Source organism: Epinephelus lanceolatus, chromosome 8 (assembly GCF_041903045.1).
Source record: "Epinephelus lanceolatus isolate andai-2023 chromosome 8, ASM4190304v1, whole genome shotgun sequence".
Classification (NCBI taxonomy): domain Eukaryota; kingdom Metazoa; phylum Chordata; class Actinopteri; order Perciformes; family Serranidae; genus Epinephelus; species Epinephelus lanceolatus.
The window spans coordinates 13275633-13290876 of NC_135741.1; the positions used below are offsets into that span (position 1 = coordinate 13275633).

General features: G+C 42.9%; 1 protein-coding gene across 7 annotated transcripts in view; it reads left to right on the forward strand.

Annotated features, from left to right (window-relative positions):
• The window catches only part of LOC117257681 (synaptotagmin-2-like), an 89817-nt gene that overhangs the window by 44902 nt on the left and 29671 nt on the right, over positions 1 to 15244 (forward strand). The window contains exon 1 of one of the 7 annotated variants that reach the window (XM_033627949.2): positions 7392 to 7606. The exons of 5 other annotated variants lie outside the window; for them this stretch is intronic. The gene's annotated coding sequence lies outside the window, so the exon portion shown is untranslated. Of the gene's footprint in view, positions 1 to 7391; positions 7607 to 15244 lie in introns of those variants that run through there. One more of the 7 variants, XM_078169869.1, reaches the window with a different exon arrangement.

Sequence of the window (15244 nt, forward strand, 5' to 3'; positions counted from 1 at the left end):
GGAGACTTGGCCTGTTTAGTTCAAAGTAAGGTCTGATGGAGTTTTTTTCTCTTACTCAATGAAATTACTAGATTATTAGGGTATTTTGGTGTCTAGTGTAGCAGCAGCAGCAGCATCAGCAGTCAGCAGTATAAAACCATGATGAGAGCATTTGTATTTGTCGTCTGTCACTACAAATCACCACGCTTCTGTGTTTCATGTCTCATGGGGCAGGTGCCAGTGTTGCTCACCATGGGTTTACCCAGCATGCTATGAATCTTGGGTGGATCAATATCCTGTTCCCACTCAGACACTGAATCAGACCTGCCTGGGTTTCAGGGCACTGGGCTGTAAGATATCTCTCACAGTGCACAAAGGAATACAGGCTTGACTAGCTCTCATAGATCCAATAGCGAGGCTTAAATGTCATAGCACATTGATGATAAGGAGGGAATACAAACTATTGGGCTTTATTTAGTGCAAGTCGCATTGTGAAGGCTGCCATTTTACTTCCACCTTTCACGAAACAATATGGAGGTGGAGAGATGCAGGAGGAGCTGAGGCAGCCACACTTCAGTTTTGGTTGTACTCTGTGATTGTAAAGGTGATATTTCTTCTTAAAAAGACTAAAACCAACAATGACTAGATCCTTCTAACGAGTATTGTCTGTGTAACCAGCCTGATTTAGCTCATTCCTCTTTGCTGTAGAGCTCCCTTTTTGGCCAAAAACAATTTAAAACACAACAATGAGTGACACAGTTGCACCAGGTGATATGGTCCTTCATTATAAATGAACATGGGCACTGTTATTTTGAGTCAGTCCTACATACACCATCCTTCCTGGTGCAGGTGAATACATACTGCATCCAGATGTGTATCAATCCACAGCTGAAATTAGTCCCCAATAAATGCACTATTTACTCCAGTTTGAGTAGCGTTTACCAAAAACTACAAAGCCCAGCTTTTTTTAGAAATGATTGAACGTTTTTAAAACTGAAAGTAAATATTTATGACCATTTTTTCAGGGTAAAGTGTGCAGTGTGATGGTTACTGTTTGTCAGAGGGGACAGAGGTGGGACCATGTCACTGTTTTGCAAGTCACAAGTAGGTATCAAGTCTTTGCACTCAATTCCCAATTCAAGTCCCACATCAAAATAGGCAAAACTCAAGTTAAGTCCCAAGTCCTAAATGTTATGTTTTGAGTCCTAAAGAAGTCATAATGCACTCTTCACCAAATGTAAGGCCATTTTAACAAATTAATTATATGTTAAATTTCCCAAATTAATGAATGCTTTTTAAATACTGTGTGTATTTGTTAAAACAAGTTTGTTAGAACAAGTGCAGCTGAACTTAATCATATTAACAGGAATGCTGACATTGCACTCTTAGAGCATACAGCACTGTTAACTAGTAGCCTACCACCAGAGAGAATTTTGTATGTTTCTGTTTTGTCTTGTTGTATTTAACTTATCTCAAATTGGAAAAAATGCCTCTTACTTTCACTTCCAGATTTGGCTTGTGGGGGAGGTAACAAGTAGTTTTAGTTTATAAGGTGCAGGTCCAGGTTAAGTCACAGTACAGTGGTGTTAAAGTCCAAGTCGAGTTGCAACTCTGTTTTGATTTTGTCAAGTCAAATGTCATCAAATTTGTGACTCAAGTCTGACTCGAGTTCAAGTCATGTGACTCAAGCTCACACTTCTGCTGTTTGTCAACAGTATAGCCAGAGAAAGTGAAAGCTGACACCAGATTCACTCTTGTCCACTATATTTGCATTTTTGTTTTTGTAACTTACACATGGATGTGTGCTGTTTATGGTCTGGCACCTGGTCGCTTTTAATAAAGTCCTCATTTACGTGCTGAACCCAGTAGAAAATAAGAAAATGCAGGCGGCACGGTGTGGTTAGCAATGTCACCTGATAGCAAGAGGGGTCAGTCCTTCTATGCGGAGTTTGCATGTTCTCCCCGTGTCAGCTTTTTTTTTTTTCTGCTGGTACTCCGGCTTCCTTCTCACCATCCAAAGACATTGAGCTCAGATTAATCGGTACAGGTACAGTACAGGCCAAAAGTTTGGACACACCTTCTCATTCAATGCGTTTTCTTTATTTTCATGACTATTTACATTGTAGATTCTCACTGAAGGCATCAAAACTATGAATGAACACATGTGGAGTTATGTACTTAACAAAAAAAGGTGAAATAACTGAAAACATGTTTTATATTCTAGTTTCTTCAAAATAGCCACCCTTTGCTCTGATTACTGCTTTGCACACTCTTGGCATTCTCTCAATGAGCTTCAAGAGGTAGTCACCTGAAATGGTTTCCACTTCACAGGTGTGCCTTATCAGGGTTAATTAGTGGAATTTCTTGCTTTATCAATGGGGTTGGGACCATCAGTTGTGTTGTGCAGAAGTCAGGTCAATACACAGCCGACAGCCCTATTGGACAACTGTTAAAATTCATATTATGGCAAGAACCAATCAGCTAACTAAAGAAAAACGAGTGGCCATCATTACTTTAAGAAATGAAGGTCAGTCAGTCCGGAAAATTGCAAAAACTTTAAATGTGTCCCCAAGTGGAGTCGCAAAAACCATCAAGCGCTACAACGAAACTGGCACACATGAGGACCGACCCAGGAAAGGAAGACCAAGAGTCACCTCTGCTTCTGAGGATAAGTTCATCCGAGTCACCAGCCTCACAAATGGCAAGTTAACAGCAGCTCAGATCAGAGACCAGATGAATGCCACACAGAGTTCTAGCAGCAGATCCATCTCTAGAACAACTGTTAAGAGGAGACTGCGCGAATCAGGCCTTCATGGTCAAATAGCTGCTAGGAAACCACTGCTAAGGAGAGGCAACAAGCAGAAGAGATTTGTTTGGGCCAAGAAACACAAGGAATGGACATTAGACCAGTGGAAATCTGTGCTTTGGTCTGATGAGTCCAAATTTGAGATCTTTGGTTCCAACCGCCGTGTCTTTGTGAGACGCAGAAAAGGTGAACGGATGGATTCCACATGCCTGGTTCCCACTGTGAAGCATGGAGGAGGAGGTGTGATGGTGTGGGGGTGTTTTGCTGGTGACACTGTTGGGGATTTATTCAAAATTGAAGGCACACTGAACCAGCATGGCTACCACAGCATCCTGCAGCGACATGCCATCCCATCCGGTTTGCGTTTAGTTGGACGATCATTTATTTTTCAACAGGACAATGACCCCAAACACACCTCCAGGCTGTGTAAGAGCTATTTGACCAAGAAGGAGAGTGATGGAGTGCTGCGGCAGATGACCTGGCCTCCACAGTCACCGGACCTGAACCCATTCGAGATGGTTTGGGGTGAGCTGGAACGCAGAGTGAAGGCAAAGGGGCCAACAAGTGCTAAACACCTCTGGACCTCTGAATTTTGTATGTTTCTGTTTTGTCTTGTTGTATTTAACTTATCTCAAATTGGAAAAAATGCCTCTTACTTTCACTTCCAGATTTGGCTTGTGGGGGAGGTAACAAGTAGTTTTAGTTTATAAGGTGCAGGTCCAGGTTAAGTCACAGTACAGTGGTGTTAAAGTCCAAGTCGAGTTGCAACTCTGTTTTGATTTTGTCAAGTCAAATGTCATCAAATTTGTGACTCAAGTCTGACTCGAGTTCAAGTCATGTGACTCAAGCTCACACTTCTGCTGTTTGTCAACAGTATAGCCAGAGAAAGTGAAAGCTGACACCAGATTCACTCTTGTCCACTATATTTGCATTTTTGTTTTTGTAACTTACACATGGATGTGTGCTGTTTATGGTCTGGCACCTGGTCGCTTTTAATAAAGTCCTCATTTACGTGCTGAACCCAGTAGAAAATAAGAAAATGCAGGCGGCACGGTGTGGTTAGCAATGTCACCTGATAGCAAGAGGGGTCAGTCCTTCTATGCGGAGTTTGCATGTTCTCCCCGTGTCAGCTTTTTTTTTTTTCTGCTGGTACTCCGGCTTCCTTCTCACCATCCAAAGACATTGAGCTCAGATTAATCGGTACAGGTACAGTACAGGCCAAAAGTTTGGACACACCTTCTCATTCAATGCGTTTTCTTTATTTTCATGACTATTTACATTGTAGATTCTCACTGAAGGCATCAAAACTATGAATGAACACATGTGGAGTTATGTACTTAACAAAAAAAGGTGAAATAACTGAAAACATGTTTTATATTCTAGTTTCTTCAAAATAGCCACCCTTTGCTCTGATTACTGCTTTGCACACTCTTGGCATTCTCTCCATGAGCTTCAAGAGGTAGTCACCTGAAATGGTTTTCCAACAGTCTTGAAGGAGTTCCCAGAGGTGTTTAGCACTTGTTGGCCCCTTTGCCTTCACTCTGCGGTCCAGCTCACCCCAAACCATCTCGAATGGGTTCAGGTCCGGTGACTGTGGAGGCCAGGTCATCTGCCGCAGCACTCCATCACTCTCCTTCTTGGTCAAATAGCCCTTACACAGCCTGGAGGTGTGTTTGGGGTCATTGTCCTGTTGAAAAATAAATGATCGTCCAACTAAACGCAAACCGGATGGGATGGCATGTCGCTGCAGGATGCTGTGGTAGCCATGCTGGTTCAGTGTGCCTTCAATTTTGAATAAATCCCCAACAGTGTCACCAGCAAAACACCCCCACACCATCACACCTCCTCCTCCATGCTTCACAGTGGGAACCAGGCATGTGGAATCCATCCGTTCACCTTTTCTGCGTCTCACAAAGACACGGCGGTTGGAACCAAAGATCTCAAATTTGGACTCATCAGACCAAAGCACAGATTTCCACTGGTCTAATGTCCATTCCTTGTGTTTCTTGGCCCAAACAAATCTCTTCTGCTTGTTGCCTCTCCTTAGCAGTGGTTTCCTAGCAGCTATTTGACCATGAAGGCCTGATTGGCGCAGTCTCCTCTTAACAGTTGTTCTAGAGATGGGTCTGCTGCTAGAACTCTGTGTGGCATTCATCTGGTCTCTGATCTGAGCTGCTGTTAACTTGCCATTTGTGAGGCTGGTGACTCGGATGAACTTATCCTCAGAAGCAGAGGTGACTCTTGGTCTTCCTTTCCTGGGTCGGTCCTCATGTGTGCCAGTTTCGTTGTAGCGCTTGATGGTTTTTGCGACTCCACTTGGGGACACATTTAAAGTTTTTGCAATTTTCCGGACTGACTGACCTTCATTTCTTAAAGTAATGATGGCCACTCGTTTTTCTTTAGTTAGCTGATTGGTTCTTGCCATAATATGAATTTTAACAGTTGTCCAATAGGGCTGTCGGCTGTGTATTGACCTGACTTCTGCACAACACAACTGATGGTCCCAACCCCATTGATAAAGCAAGAAATTCCACTAATTAACCCTGATAAGGCACACCTGTGAAGTGGAAACCATTTCAGGTGACTATCTCTTGAAGCTCATTGAGAGAATGCCAAGAGTGTGCAAAGCAGTAATCAGAGCAAAGGGTGGCTATTTTGAAGAAACTAGAATATAAAACATGTTTTCAGTTATTTCACCTTTTTTTGTTAAGTACATAACTCCACATGTGTTCATTCATAGTTTTGATGCCTTCAGTGAGAATCTACAATGTAAATAGTCATGAAAATAAAGAAAACGCATTGAATGAAAAGGTGTGTCCAAACTTTTGGCCTGTACTGTATATTGGCCATAGGTGTGCATATGAGCATGAATGGTTGTCTGTCTCTATGTGTCAGTCCTGTGATAGTCTGGTGACCTGTCCAGGGTGCACCCTGCCTCTCGCCCAATGTCAGCTGGGATAGACTCCAGCCTCTTTGCAAACTCCAACAAGATAAACAGTTACGGAAAATTAATGAATAAGAAAATACAGGCAGAGGGCAGAGTCTCTGCAGATAAATGCACAGATTGACACCTCTAGAAGGTCATGAAGTGAAGTGATGATTGAGAGAGATTACTTTGTCTGAGTCTATACATTGTTTTTTTTTTAGGAAAATCCTGCACAGTAGACTTTTAAAGATTTACATCTTCAGTGGGAACAAATCAACTCTGTACCTAAGTAGATTTGATGTTATCATGGGATTTGAGACAATAAGTGAAAGATTTAGAATAACGCCAGCTTTACCGCTTCAATCAAAGGTGAAGATATCAAGATGTTAAGAGCTCTCATTTTTCTTTATGTTGGTTTTATTGGGACACCTTCATCTTCCCTATAATCACCAAATCACTTCTAATTCAAAACCACCATCCATGCATTGCAACCTGGACCCAATGCTGAGAGATGGTCTCGCCCCCGACAGGAAACAAATTACATTCCTCTCTCTCTCTGTCCAGTTGTATGTTTTGAAATTACAAAAAGTCATCTCCCGCTCTCTCTCCACCTTCCATTTTCTCTGATTGAGACTTTATTGATTTCTTGTTCAAGTGCTCATTGCTGGCCAGTAAGGAGGGTGATTCACTTAGATAACAATGATAATTCTCGGTGACACACAGTAATACCCGAAGGGCTCCAAACTGTCTGGTTCAGCATTGGTGTTAAGCGAAAGAGTGCGTCACGTATTGTCATTAAACAAGCAGATTTACACAGTAATGTGCCCCCTGTAATGAGAAGAAGCAGTGTGAGCTAAAGGGGTCTGGGTGGCATCGCTGACCATTTTGCAATTTAAGTATACTATGATTTATTCATCTTTTTAAGCCTTTTTTGCAATTATTATCACAGGATCATACTCAAAATCCTCATTACTGAGCTTGAGATGCTTAAATAGGCAGCGTGGGGTTAGCAATTGGTTTTTAAATCATACCAAAGACTCATATATTTATATGCTTACATACACCATACCCTGCGAGTCTTTGCACCGCTGTCGTAGGATTAAAATCTTCCTTGATGACAGTGGGAGCGGTGCAAGTCCAAAGACATAATTCAGATAAATGGATAGAGATGGCAAGAGAGAAAGAGACTCAGCAGCAGACTACTGCTGCGGTAAGCACACAGCAAATGACGGGCTTCTTCTTGTCTTATTATCTAGAGGTCTCATCTACAGTATGGGATTTTTTCCCTCCCTGTTTACTTATTTACATCCACTGTTTTCTCATGCAGCTGCAGCTCAGGAACATGTCTGAGCCCCGTGGTGCTCCCGAGCAGCTGCGCTGTATGAACGAGGGTGTGGGTGCCAGTCGGACAGTAGAGCATATGGATGCTTTTGGAGTGCCCTTATGCATTGGACCGGGGCACAGATTGCTGCATACAGCACCTTGTGAGCGGCATCACAAATCAGCCGGCCAGGTAGTGAGAGCTGGAGTGGAGGAAAGAGATGGAAGATGGAGAGAAAGCGGGAGAGAGGGGGGAAAAGGGGAGGGGAGGGGGATCCTTTCAGTGACAGAGATAGAAAGAGTGGAGCGAGGGAGAGGAGGAGGGGATTGAGAGAAACAGAGGTGGGGGTAGTCACCGAGAGAATGAGTGAGCGTGTGTGTGTACGTGTGTGTGTGTATGGGAGAGCAAGTAGTGCTGCAGTGGAAACAGTGCGAAGAGGACTGCAGTTTCTGGTGCTGATGGGAGTGCGGTCGAGGGACGTTATTAAAGCATTGTAACATTAACCCTAAGTGCCTCCTTGGTGAATGGGTTAGCCTTTTGTGGAGAACAGGATTACGGAATTACGGTAGTGCTGGTAAGGGCGTATTTCAACTCTCTTCTCAGCATTGCTTGAACACTTCCTTTGAGGAATCTGGAGTTAAAAGGCTGGGGGTTGCTGCTGTAGTTTTTGCAGGCAGTGTCTGACTTGGCATTTCCTTTCTGTTGGTTTTCATAATGCAGGTGCTATGTGCATGTTACTTCCTGGTGCATGTGGTCCAAACTTTACTCAGAGCTAATTCATGAGCCTTGTGAAGGGAATACTGAACATCCTCCGGGTCCTGATCTGCACCACGATCCAGCTCTGGACCCTGTCTTCACCCATTTTGTGTGTAATCCGTCAAGATACCACATCAGGCTCTGTTTTTAGAAGAAGGGGGGGTCGATGTAGTTCTGGATCTAGATTATTCTCATTGATCATGCCTCATTTAGCTTGCCTGGCGGGTGTAGTACCTCTTTCCTGGAGAGTGTCCAGGAGGCTGCCCTGCTGACAGATGCTCTGCTTACCCCTGTAGCCACATCGGCATCTTTCACGACCTCCCCGAACGCACAGAAACAAACAACTGGAGCCACAAAAAAAAAAGGCACACTACATTAAAACACATGTCTACTGTATTATATCCGCAATGTAACCGAACAGACACAAGCCACGGTGCTCTGTATCTTCTGAGAGTGAGTAGCCAGACATAAAAAGAGGCTGACAGTTGTGCTGAGGACTATAGAGAGTAGAGGGGTGGGGATTTTTTTTAAAGTGCTGCAGGATGCTCTTTTTTTCTGCTATCTCTCATGGGACATATAGCACAGGCAGCACTGAGGTGACAGTATCAAGGACAAAACCTATCTTGGGCTGCCATACCCCTTAGCACCTAACGCTGACTCTTGCAGGTCTGCATCAGGCTCATCATTAGCACAACTGAGTTTTAATGAAATCAGATTTAAATTCATTAAAACAAGACGGCTATGAATAGGTAGGGTATTATTTTTTAAGTGTTGCTGAGAGACTGAGATTGTTAGCCTGATGTGAACCTCAAGACAAATTTCAATTCTCACATTATGCACAAAGAGAATTATTCATCGATGCTTAGTGTCCTGAAGTAACATCTTGAAATATAACCCAGGTTCGTTCTTTCCTGAGGGTCTTTGGTGTTGTAATTATCAGATAAAGTCAATAGCTGGTATTCAGAGCGGTCACATGATCACTCAGGTTTCAGGAGTATGGTAAACAAACACATGTGAGGGATCATATTATATGTATCTGCAGCTGGGTATATACTATACCTGCATATATGTTTACTCCAATATCCGGTGTGCAGGAGACTATTTGATACTGAGCATGCTCTGAAGGTTCTTTTTTTGTCAGGCTCTAAAACATTCAGGCAGGCTCATTAAGTCCGTACCTCAGGCTGCCGCTCCCATTGGCTCTCACACTGAGAAATACTCTCCCAGTCTCTCATACATAACCAGAAAAATGAGAGGATGCTTTGAAGTTCACCAGTCTTATTTCTTTTTTCCTCTTGGCTCCCTCCAAGAAGGCAGCTGGTGCCCGTTTGCTGAGAACTGCTCAAAGAAGAGGAGAAATAAAAGAGGCTTATTCTAACTGTGCAGCCTCCCAGAGTATCATGCTTGAGTGGGTGTGCCCTCTTGCACCCACATCGCCCTTGTTTTCCTACTTCCTGCTGCTTCATTTTTTCTTCATCTGGTCATATTTTAAAGTATCTGCAAGCAGAGGTATGTTCAAAGTGACAAAGCCCCCCCGCACTGGACTCTGAGAATGAGTCAGTGATTTTCTCTCTGACACATTAGCACAACTATCATTGAGATTGCTCAGCCGCTGTCAGCTTCTCACACCAGGTGAGAGCTGAGCCTTCCCAGTCCTGGCCCCAGCCCATTTGATGTTGTGTTGCTGGCAGACGATGGCAGAGAGCTTTAGTGTTAAATGGTCAGACACTGTCACCAGTCACAGCATCCTGCTGCGCTGATGGGGCATTTTCACCACTCTTTAATCTTCAGAGGGAGGAAAAACATGCCAATTTTTTTTGTTGTGAGACCTCTAGCAGGGTTTTTTTTTCCCCTCTCACCATCTAGCCTCTTGGAGAAGAGGGTTTGTGATGGTCAGAGAGAGCATACTACAGAGCAGGGTAACACTTTGCTGTAGAGAATGAGTGAAAATATTTTCAGTGTGTTTCATCATACTGGAGATGTTTTGTGTAACGCCCACCATGTCACAGCAAAAGCTTTGAGTTTATGCAGAGATCTTCTGTGTCAAAAGTTGCACACATATTCAGTAGTTAGTGTAAAAGAATCGTTTTGGGAAATACGTTTATCTGCTTTCTTGGGGAGAGTTAATTGAGAACATTCGTACCATTATTGTTTCTGCTGGAAGCTTGGGACATCAGAGCCTGCCTCTGTTCAAGGGTAACCTTCCACCACCATTAAGGCTCACAGTCCACATGTTTTATCTTGTTTTGTCAACCGGTCAAAAGATGATTAAAGTTTATGTGCCAGAGTATTTCCTGGCTTGAACCAAGAAAACTATAATAGAAGGAGAGGACATGATTTCAGTGACAGCAATCGAAATTTGTATAGGTGCCAGACTTTGGAGCCACCTCTATTGATATTAATGGGGCAGGCATGACAAGCCCTGCTATAACCAATCATATCTGTGCTGTTTCACATTACATGATGTTGACTGATGTTTTTTCTCTAAATGTATGTTCGTTTTCCTTGTTATTGGTCTCCAAACAGATCAGGCTCTGTCCAGCAGTTGCATATAACTCAACTCAAGCCCATTTGGTCCAATACATCATGATCCATGACCAAACAGGGCAGGTTGGACCTGTTATCACTCACCATACTGCTACAACACCTTACAGTTTGCCTCAGTGATTTAGTGGTCTAGCCTGAATGCAATGAATGCAGGGCACCTCAACAGAGTTATTGCTGGCTAACGTCACCTAAACAAAGTGCAAATGCAACTTAGTCCGTTGACGAACAAAGTAAGAAGTATCAGCCATTTATAAAGGTCCAGAGTTGTAATAATTTGGCAATTAGTGCCACCTCCTGACAACCATAGTAAACACTGTGGTGAGAGCTGGCTAAAGTTAGCCCTGCTAAATATTACATAACATTATTAACAATTTAAAGGTACACAATAGACAGTGACAATCTGCGATCTGGGTAACTGAAGTCTGGTCAGTGATAATAGGTCGGATTACCCTGTTTGGTCATGTATCATGATATACTGGACCAAACAGGCTTGGGTGACCTCGCAATTTATGCAGTTGCTGGCCAAAGCCATGATCTGTTTATAGACCAATAACAAGGAAAACATGTGTGCACATTTTGCTAAAGAGCACCAGTCAACATCATGTAATGTGTGTTTTTTTTATCATGTGGAAGCTATTTTCAGTTAAAAGTGAAACAGCACAGATATGATGGGTTATAGTGGGACTCGTCATGCCCACCCCATTGTGGCAATGTCTGGCACCAGTTAGAAATGCGACTGCTGTTACTGATGTAATGACCTTCCTTCTTTTATAGTTTCTTTGCCTGGGACTAGCAACTTCCCGGAGTATCTGCTGGTTGCCTGGCAACTGCTCATAGTCAAAAAAATAGTCCGGTGCACAACCCTCAGTGACATGGTGAATTGTCAATTTTACGCTTTTCTTATAAGGATTGAAACCAACAAGATTTAACCTTTAATTAGTGAGCATTAGAGGCTCGCTGTTTCCCTCCCTTTACAGTGATTATGCTAAGCTAAGCTAACTGGTTGCCGTTTGTGGCTTTACATGTAATGGACAGACATGAAAGTCGATCTTCTCATCTAACTGTCCACTAGAAAAGGACTAAGCATATTTCCCAAAACTGTTCCTTTAACTTGAAAAGAGATTTGGTACTTTCAGTCTCGCTGTCTACATATTTTCCCTCTCAGAACAAGACTGTCAGTTGATGTGGCCTATCTGCAGTGCCGCAGAAGCCCTCTCCTCTTTTACAGTTTCTCCTCACAGCCTTACATGCAGATTGGGTCACTATCTGTGTGACAGAATGATTAATCGACCTATCAGGGGACGGGGAAAGGGGTTGTGCTGTGGGGGAGAGGGAGGACGTATGGCAACTGGCTGTAAATGATCCCTGCAGCTCCTCACTCAGCATTCAAACCCTGGCGCCTCCCACCTCCTTTTCAAGGATCTCTCCTGATAATAGCTGAGTCACATTCAGCTGCAGGTGAGAATAAGCATTGTTTTATCTACACAAGCAGGTTTGTAAATGAGCCTCTCTGGACCGCCCTTTGGGTCAGCACACAATGAGATATATGAGGGAGAGGCTTTTCTCTAATTCTCTTCAGTGAGATGATGTGCACGGCACCTTTTTGACATCCTTATCTCGGCCGCTGCCCTCAGATCAGCTGTGGCACTTCCTGACGCGCTCGCATTTTGTTGACGTAAAGGTGTAATTGCCACGTTGACATCTGTGATGGATGGTCACGGTCTTTTCTTGTGGATGCTTGTATTGTGTATATGTTTGCATTCTGAGCGTTTGTGCAGCCCTGAGGCTAAACACAGGGGGCTAATGCCTCTGTAAATGTCCTGTCCTGGACGGCTGCATAAGCAGTTCTGCTGACTGTGATGCAGATCGGGTGCTGAGTGAATGTGTAAATGTCATTCAGTCTGTTGTTTGTTGGCACAGAGATTACTAAAAAGTTTATTGCTACAGTGTTGGCCTAAAATACTACAGTTCATCTTAGGAGCAAAAAACAAAGGTTGGCACCAGCGAATAAGCCTTTAAAATTGTCAAGATTTGTCAAAGCTGTTTCAACATTAATGCCACCATTAACTGTGGGCTATATGTCCCACATAAACCCAAATTAGGGTACACAGACACATTAAAAGAGAGATGGCTGGCAGGATTTTGCTGATCACTGAAGCCAGCTCCTTGTTAGCTGAGTTTAATGGCTTAATTACTGTTAAGTCACATTAAAGCATCCGGACAGATGCTTGGCACTTCACCTATGTCTTGGCACTACATCTATGTGTTGTGGCAGAGGTCTTAAACGCTCTTGGTCAAGAATTTGGCTCTGGCACATGTTGTACACCGTGTGCTGCGTTTTTGGATTTGCCAGAGCTTTTGTCAGTCTCTTGGCTCGCTACCATGAACAAAAGAGGGATTGTTTTGCAACTAGAGTAGGTTACCTTGCAGGAATCTGTCTCTGCCACACACTTGGTGTTTATCTGACTGTGCATGCCAGCTGAGATCTCTTCGGGACTGTACACTGACATTATGTGCATGATAGATGGAGAAGAGATATCTTTATGCGGCAGATAGCAGCAGCTATAAAGATGATAGTGTTATAGGTTCTGTATGTAACTGTAAGAAAATCCTTGTTATTAGTGACGCCTCTCTCTGAAGCTGTTAAGTGAACTGCAGTCAGCATATTATCGCTTGCCCTCCAAAGCTGTGGGTGAACACCTAGGCATTGGCCAAAACAGTGACAAATACAAGACTGACTGTGATTGACCATCATCATGTTGATGAAGGCTGGAAAATAAATTTAAATCATATTTAGAATAACGTTACCAGCTTGCCATTTGCAATTTACATTATCAGCTGACATTAGAGCAGCCAGTGGTGATCCATCGAGAATAATTAAGTTACAGCTAGCTGGCTAACCTCGTTGTCTCATTTTGTACTGTTATGTGATTTATTGTTGGCTAAATTGACACCAAGTGTCATAATACATTGTGTTAGTATGATGTGTCACCTTTGCTGGGAAAATAATTTAGCAAGCTGGTAACATATCTGCTCAGATAGTGTTTTACTAGTGATAACATTAGCGGAAAGGCAAGCTAAGGGGGCTAGCTAGCTGTATTTGAGATACGCTGCATTGATCACGCATAGGTTGCTTCGTAACATTAGCTGATTAAGTCATTTGCCAACTACAAAATAGCCAATTTAACAGCCAGACAAGCCCAGGAGTCTGAATGAATAACATGATGTTAAATATTCAAGGCAGTATTTAGCTACATTACCTAGCAAGCTGTTTGTCAGTGATAGCAACAATGCCAACGTTAGCTAACACTGATCAGTCAAAACCTCAGTGTCACAATATATTACATGTTAGCCACTGAAATAATGATATAAGGCACTGACTTTGATGGATTTACTGTTTATTAGACCACAAATAAGACAACAGCTAGCGAGGTAGCACAGCCCGCGGTCCCACCGCCTCACTCCCCACCCCTAGGACACTATTTTCACTGGAAAAGAGCGGACGGGGCAGCCAAGGCCTTAGCCGCTGTAGCAACTCCAATTCAGCCAGTGCAAACCCCAGCCCCGGGGTTGACACAGGCCCCCACGAAGTGCGCCAGGCTTTAAAAACAATTTTTGTAGTGGCCAGACAATGGATTTAAAACTCTTGACTCTGTCACTTGATGTCATTGGGCACAAAGAGCCTTTTTTTTTTCTAAAGACTTGCATTTGGAAAGAGATGTCTGTCAATCAGTGGATACAGTTTTTTGAGCGTCACAGCCCCCTTGAAATGACCTGTTTTACTATTAGGATTTGATGCATCCATTCTGATAACATTTGAAAAGCCACAAGATGAAATAATTTTATCACTATTGAAGTTAGCGGAGAGCTAAACCAGAAGTACCCGGCTCATCTGGCTTAAGTGTCTTGTGCACTTTCTCTATGGGCCCAACGATGTGGAAGCAGTGCCGATCATCAGGGTAATTTCAAATTATGGAAATAGAACTTTTTGTCTTTATGCACCACTGAACAATTTTTATAGGGATGAAAAGGGTCCTGACTTTAAGCTAACATTATCTACTGTTGAATACTGTTAGCTCTGTAGCAGAGTGGAAGAGAGGCAAGACACTCAGGAATGCGCATAACGTCACATCCTTTGGATTTCCTGCAAATTCAGCCCGAGTCCTTTACATAGAAGTCAGTCCACAGGCTGCTAGAGGCAGTGGTGTAGTGTTAGTTGATGAGGTTGGTGTACTACAAGGAAGATAGGTAGGTTACAGAGGGGAAAATAGGTATATTTTCCTATATATTCCAATGGCTCTTTGATTGATTGGTGGGTATAGTGTAAACAGCCAGATTAAGAGGCAGGTATAACCTGTATAGTCTACCTGTGTATACCTTGCATTACACCACTGGCTAAAGTCTCAGTTTTTCAGTTATTTTCCATCCTATTCAGCAATTGGCAATAAAAAAATCATAAATACATGTAAAAAGTTATATACAGAACCGTTAATGATGTGGTAGAGTAAGTAGCACGTCTCAGCTCAATTGATTTATGTTAAGGTAAAAAAAAAAAAAAAAGCAGAGAATTCTGTCCAAGTTTTATCAGTAATGAGTTCAGTTAATGAGCAATAGTAGAAATGACAGTTGCTACGATTCTATAATTATAATGAATTTTCCTCCTTATACAACTGGATATACTCTTAGGTCCGGCTCAGGCCAAGTTACACACACTATCTCATCCTTCAGTGGTAAATAACAAGCAAAGCAGCCATCAGTATCCCCCCTGTAATCCTATTAAAACTCGGCCAAAATGAGACCATTATGACTGTGGGAGCCCCAAGTCCATTTCAGCAGGGGTGAATTACCATAGAGTAGCAAGAGTTCAGGAACAAAGCTGCACATTATCTCTAATTGAAACAACTCCACC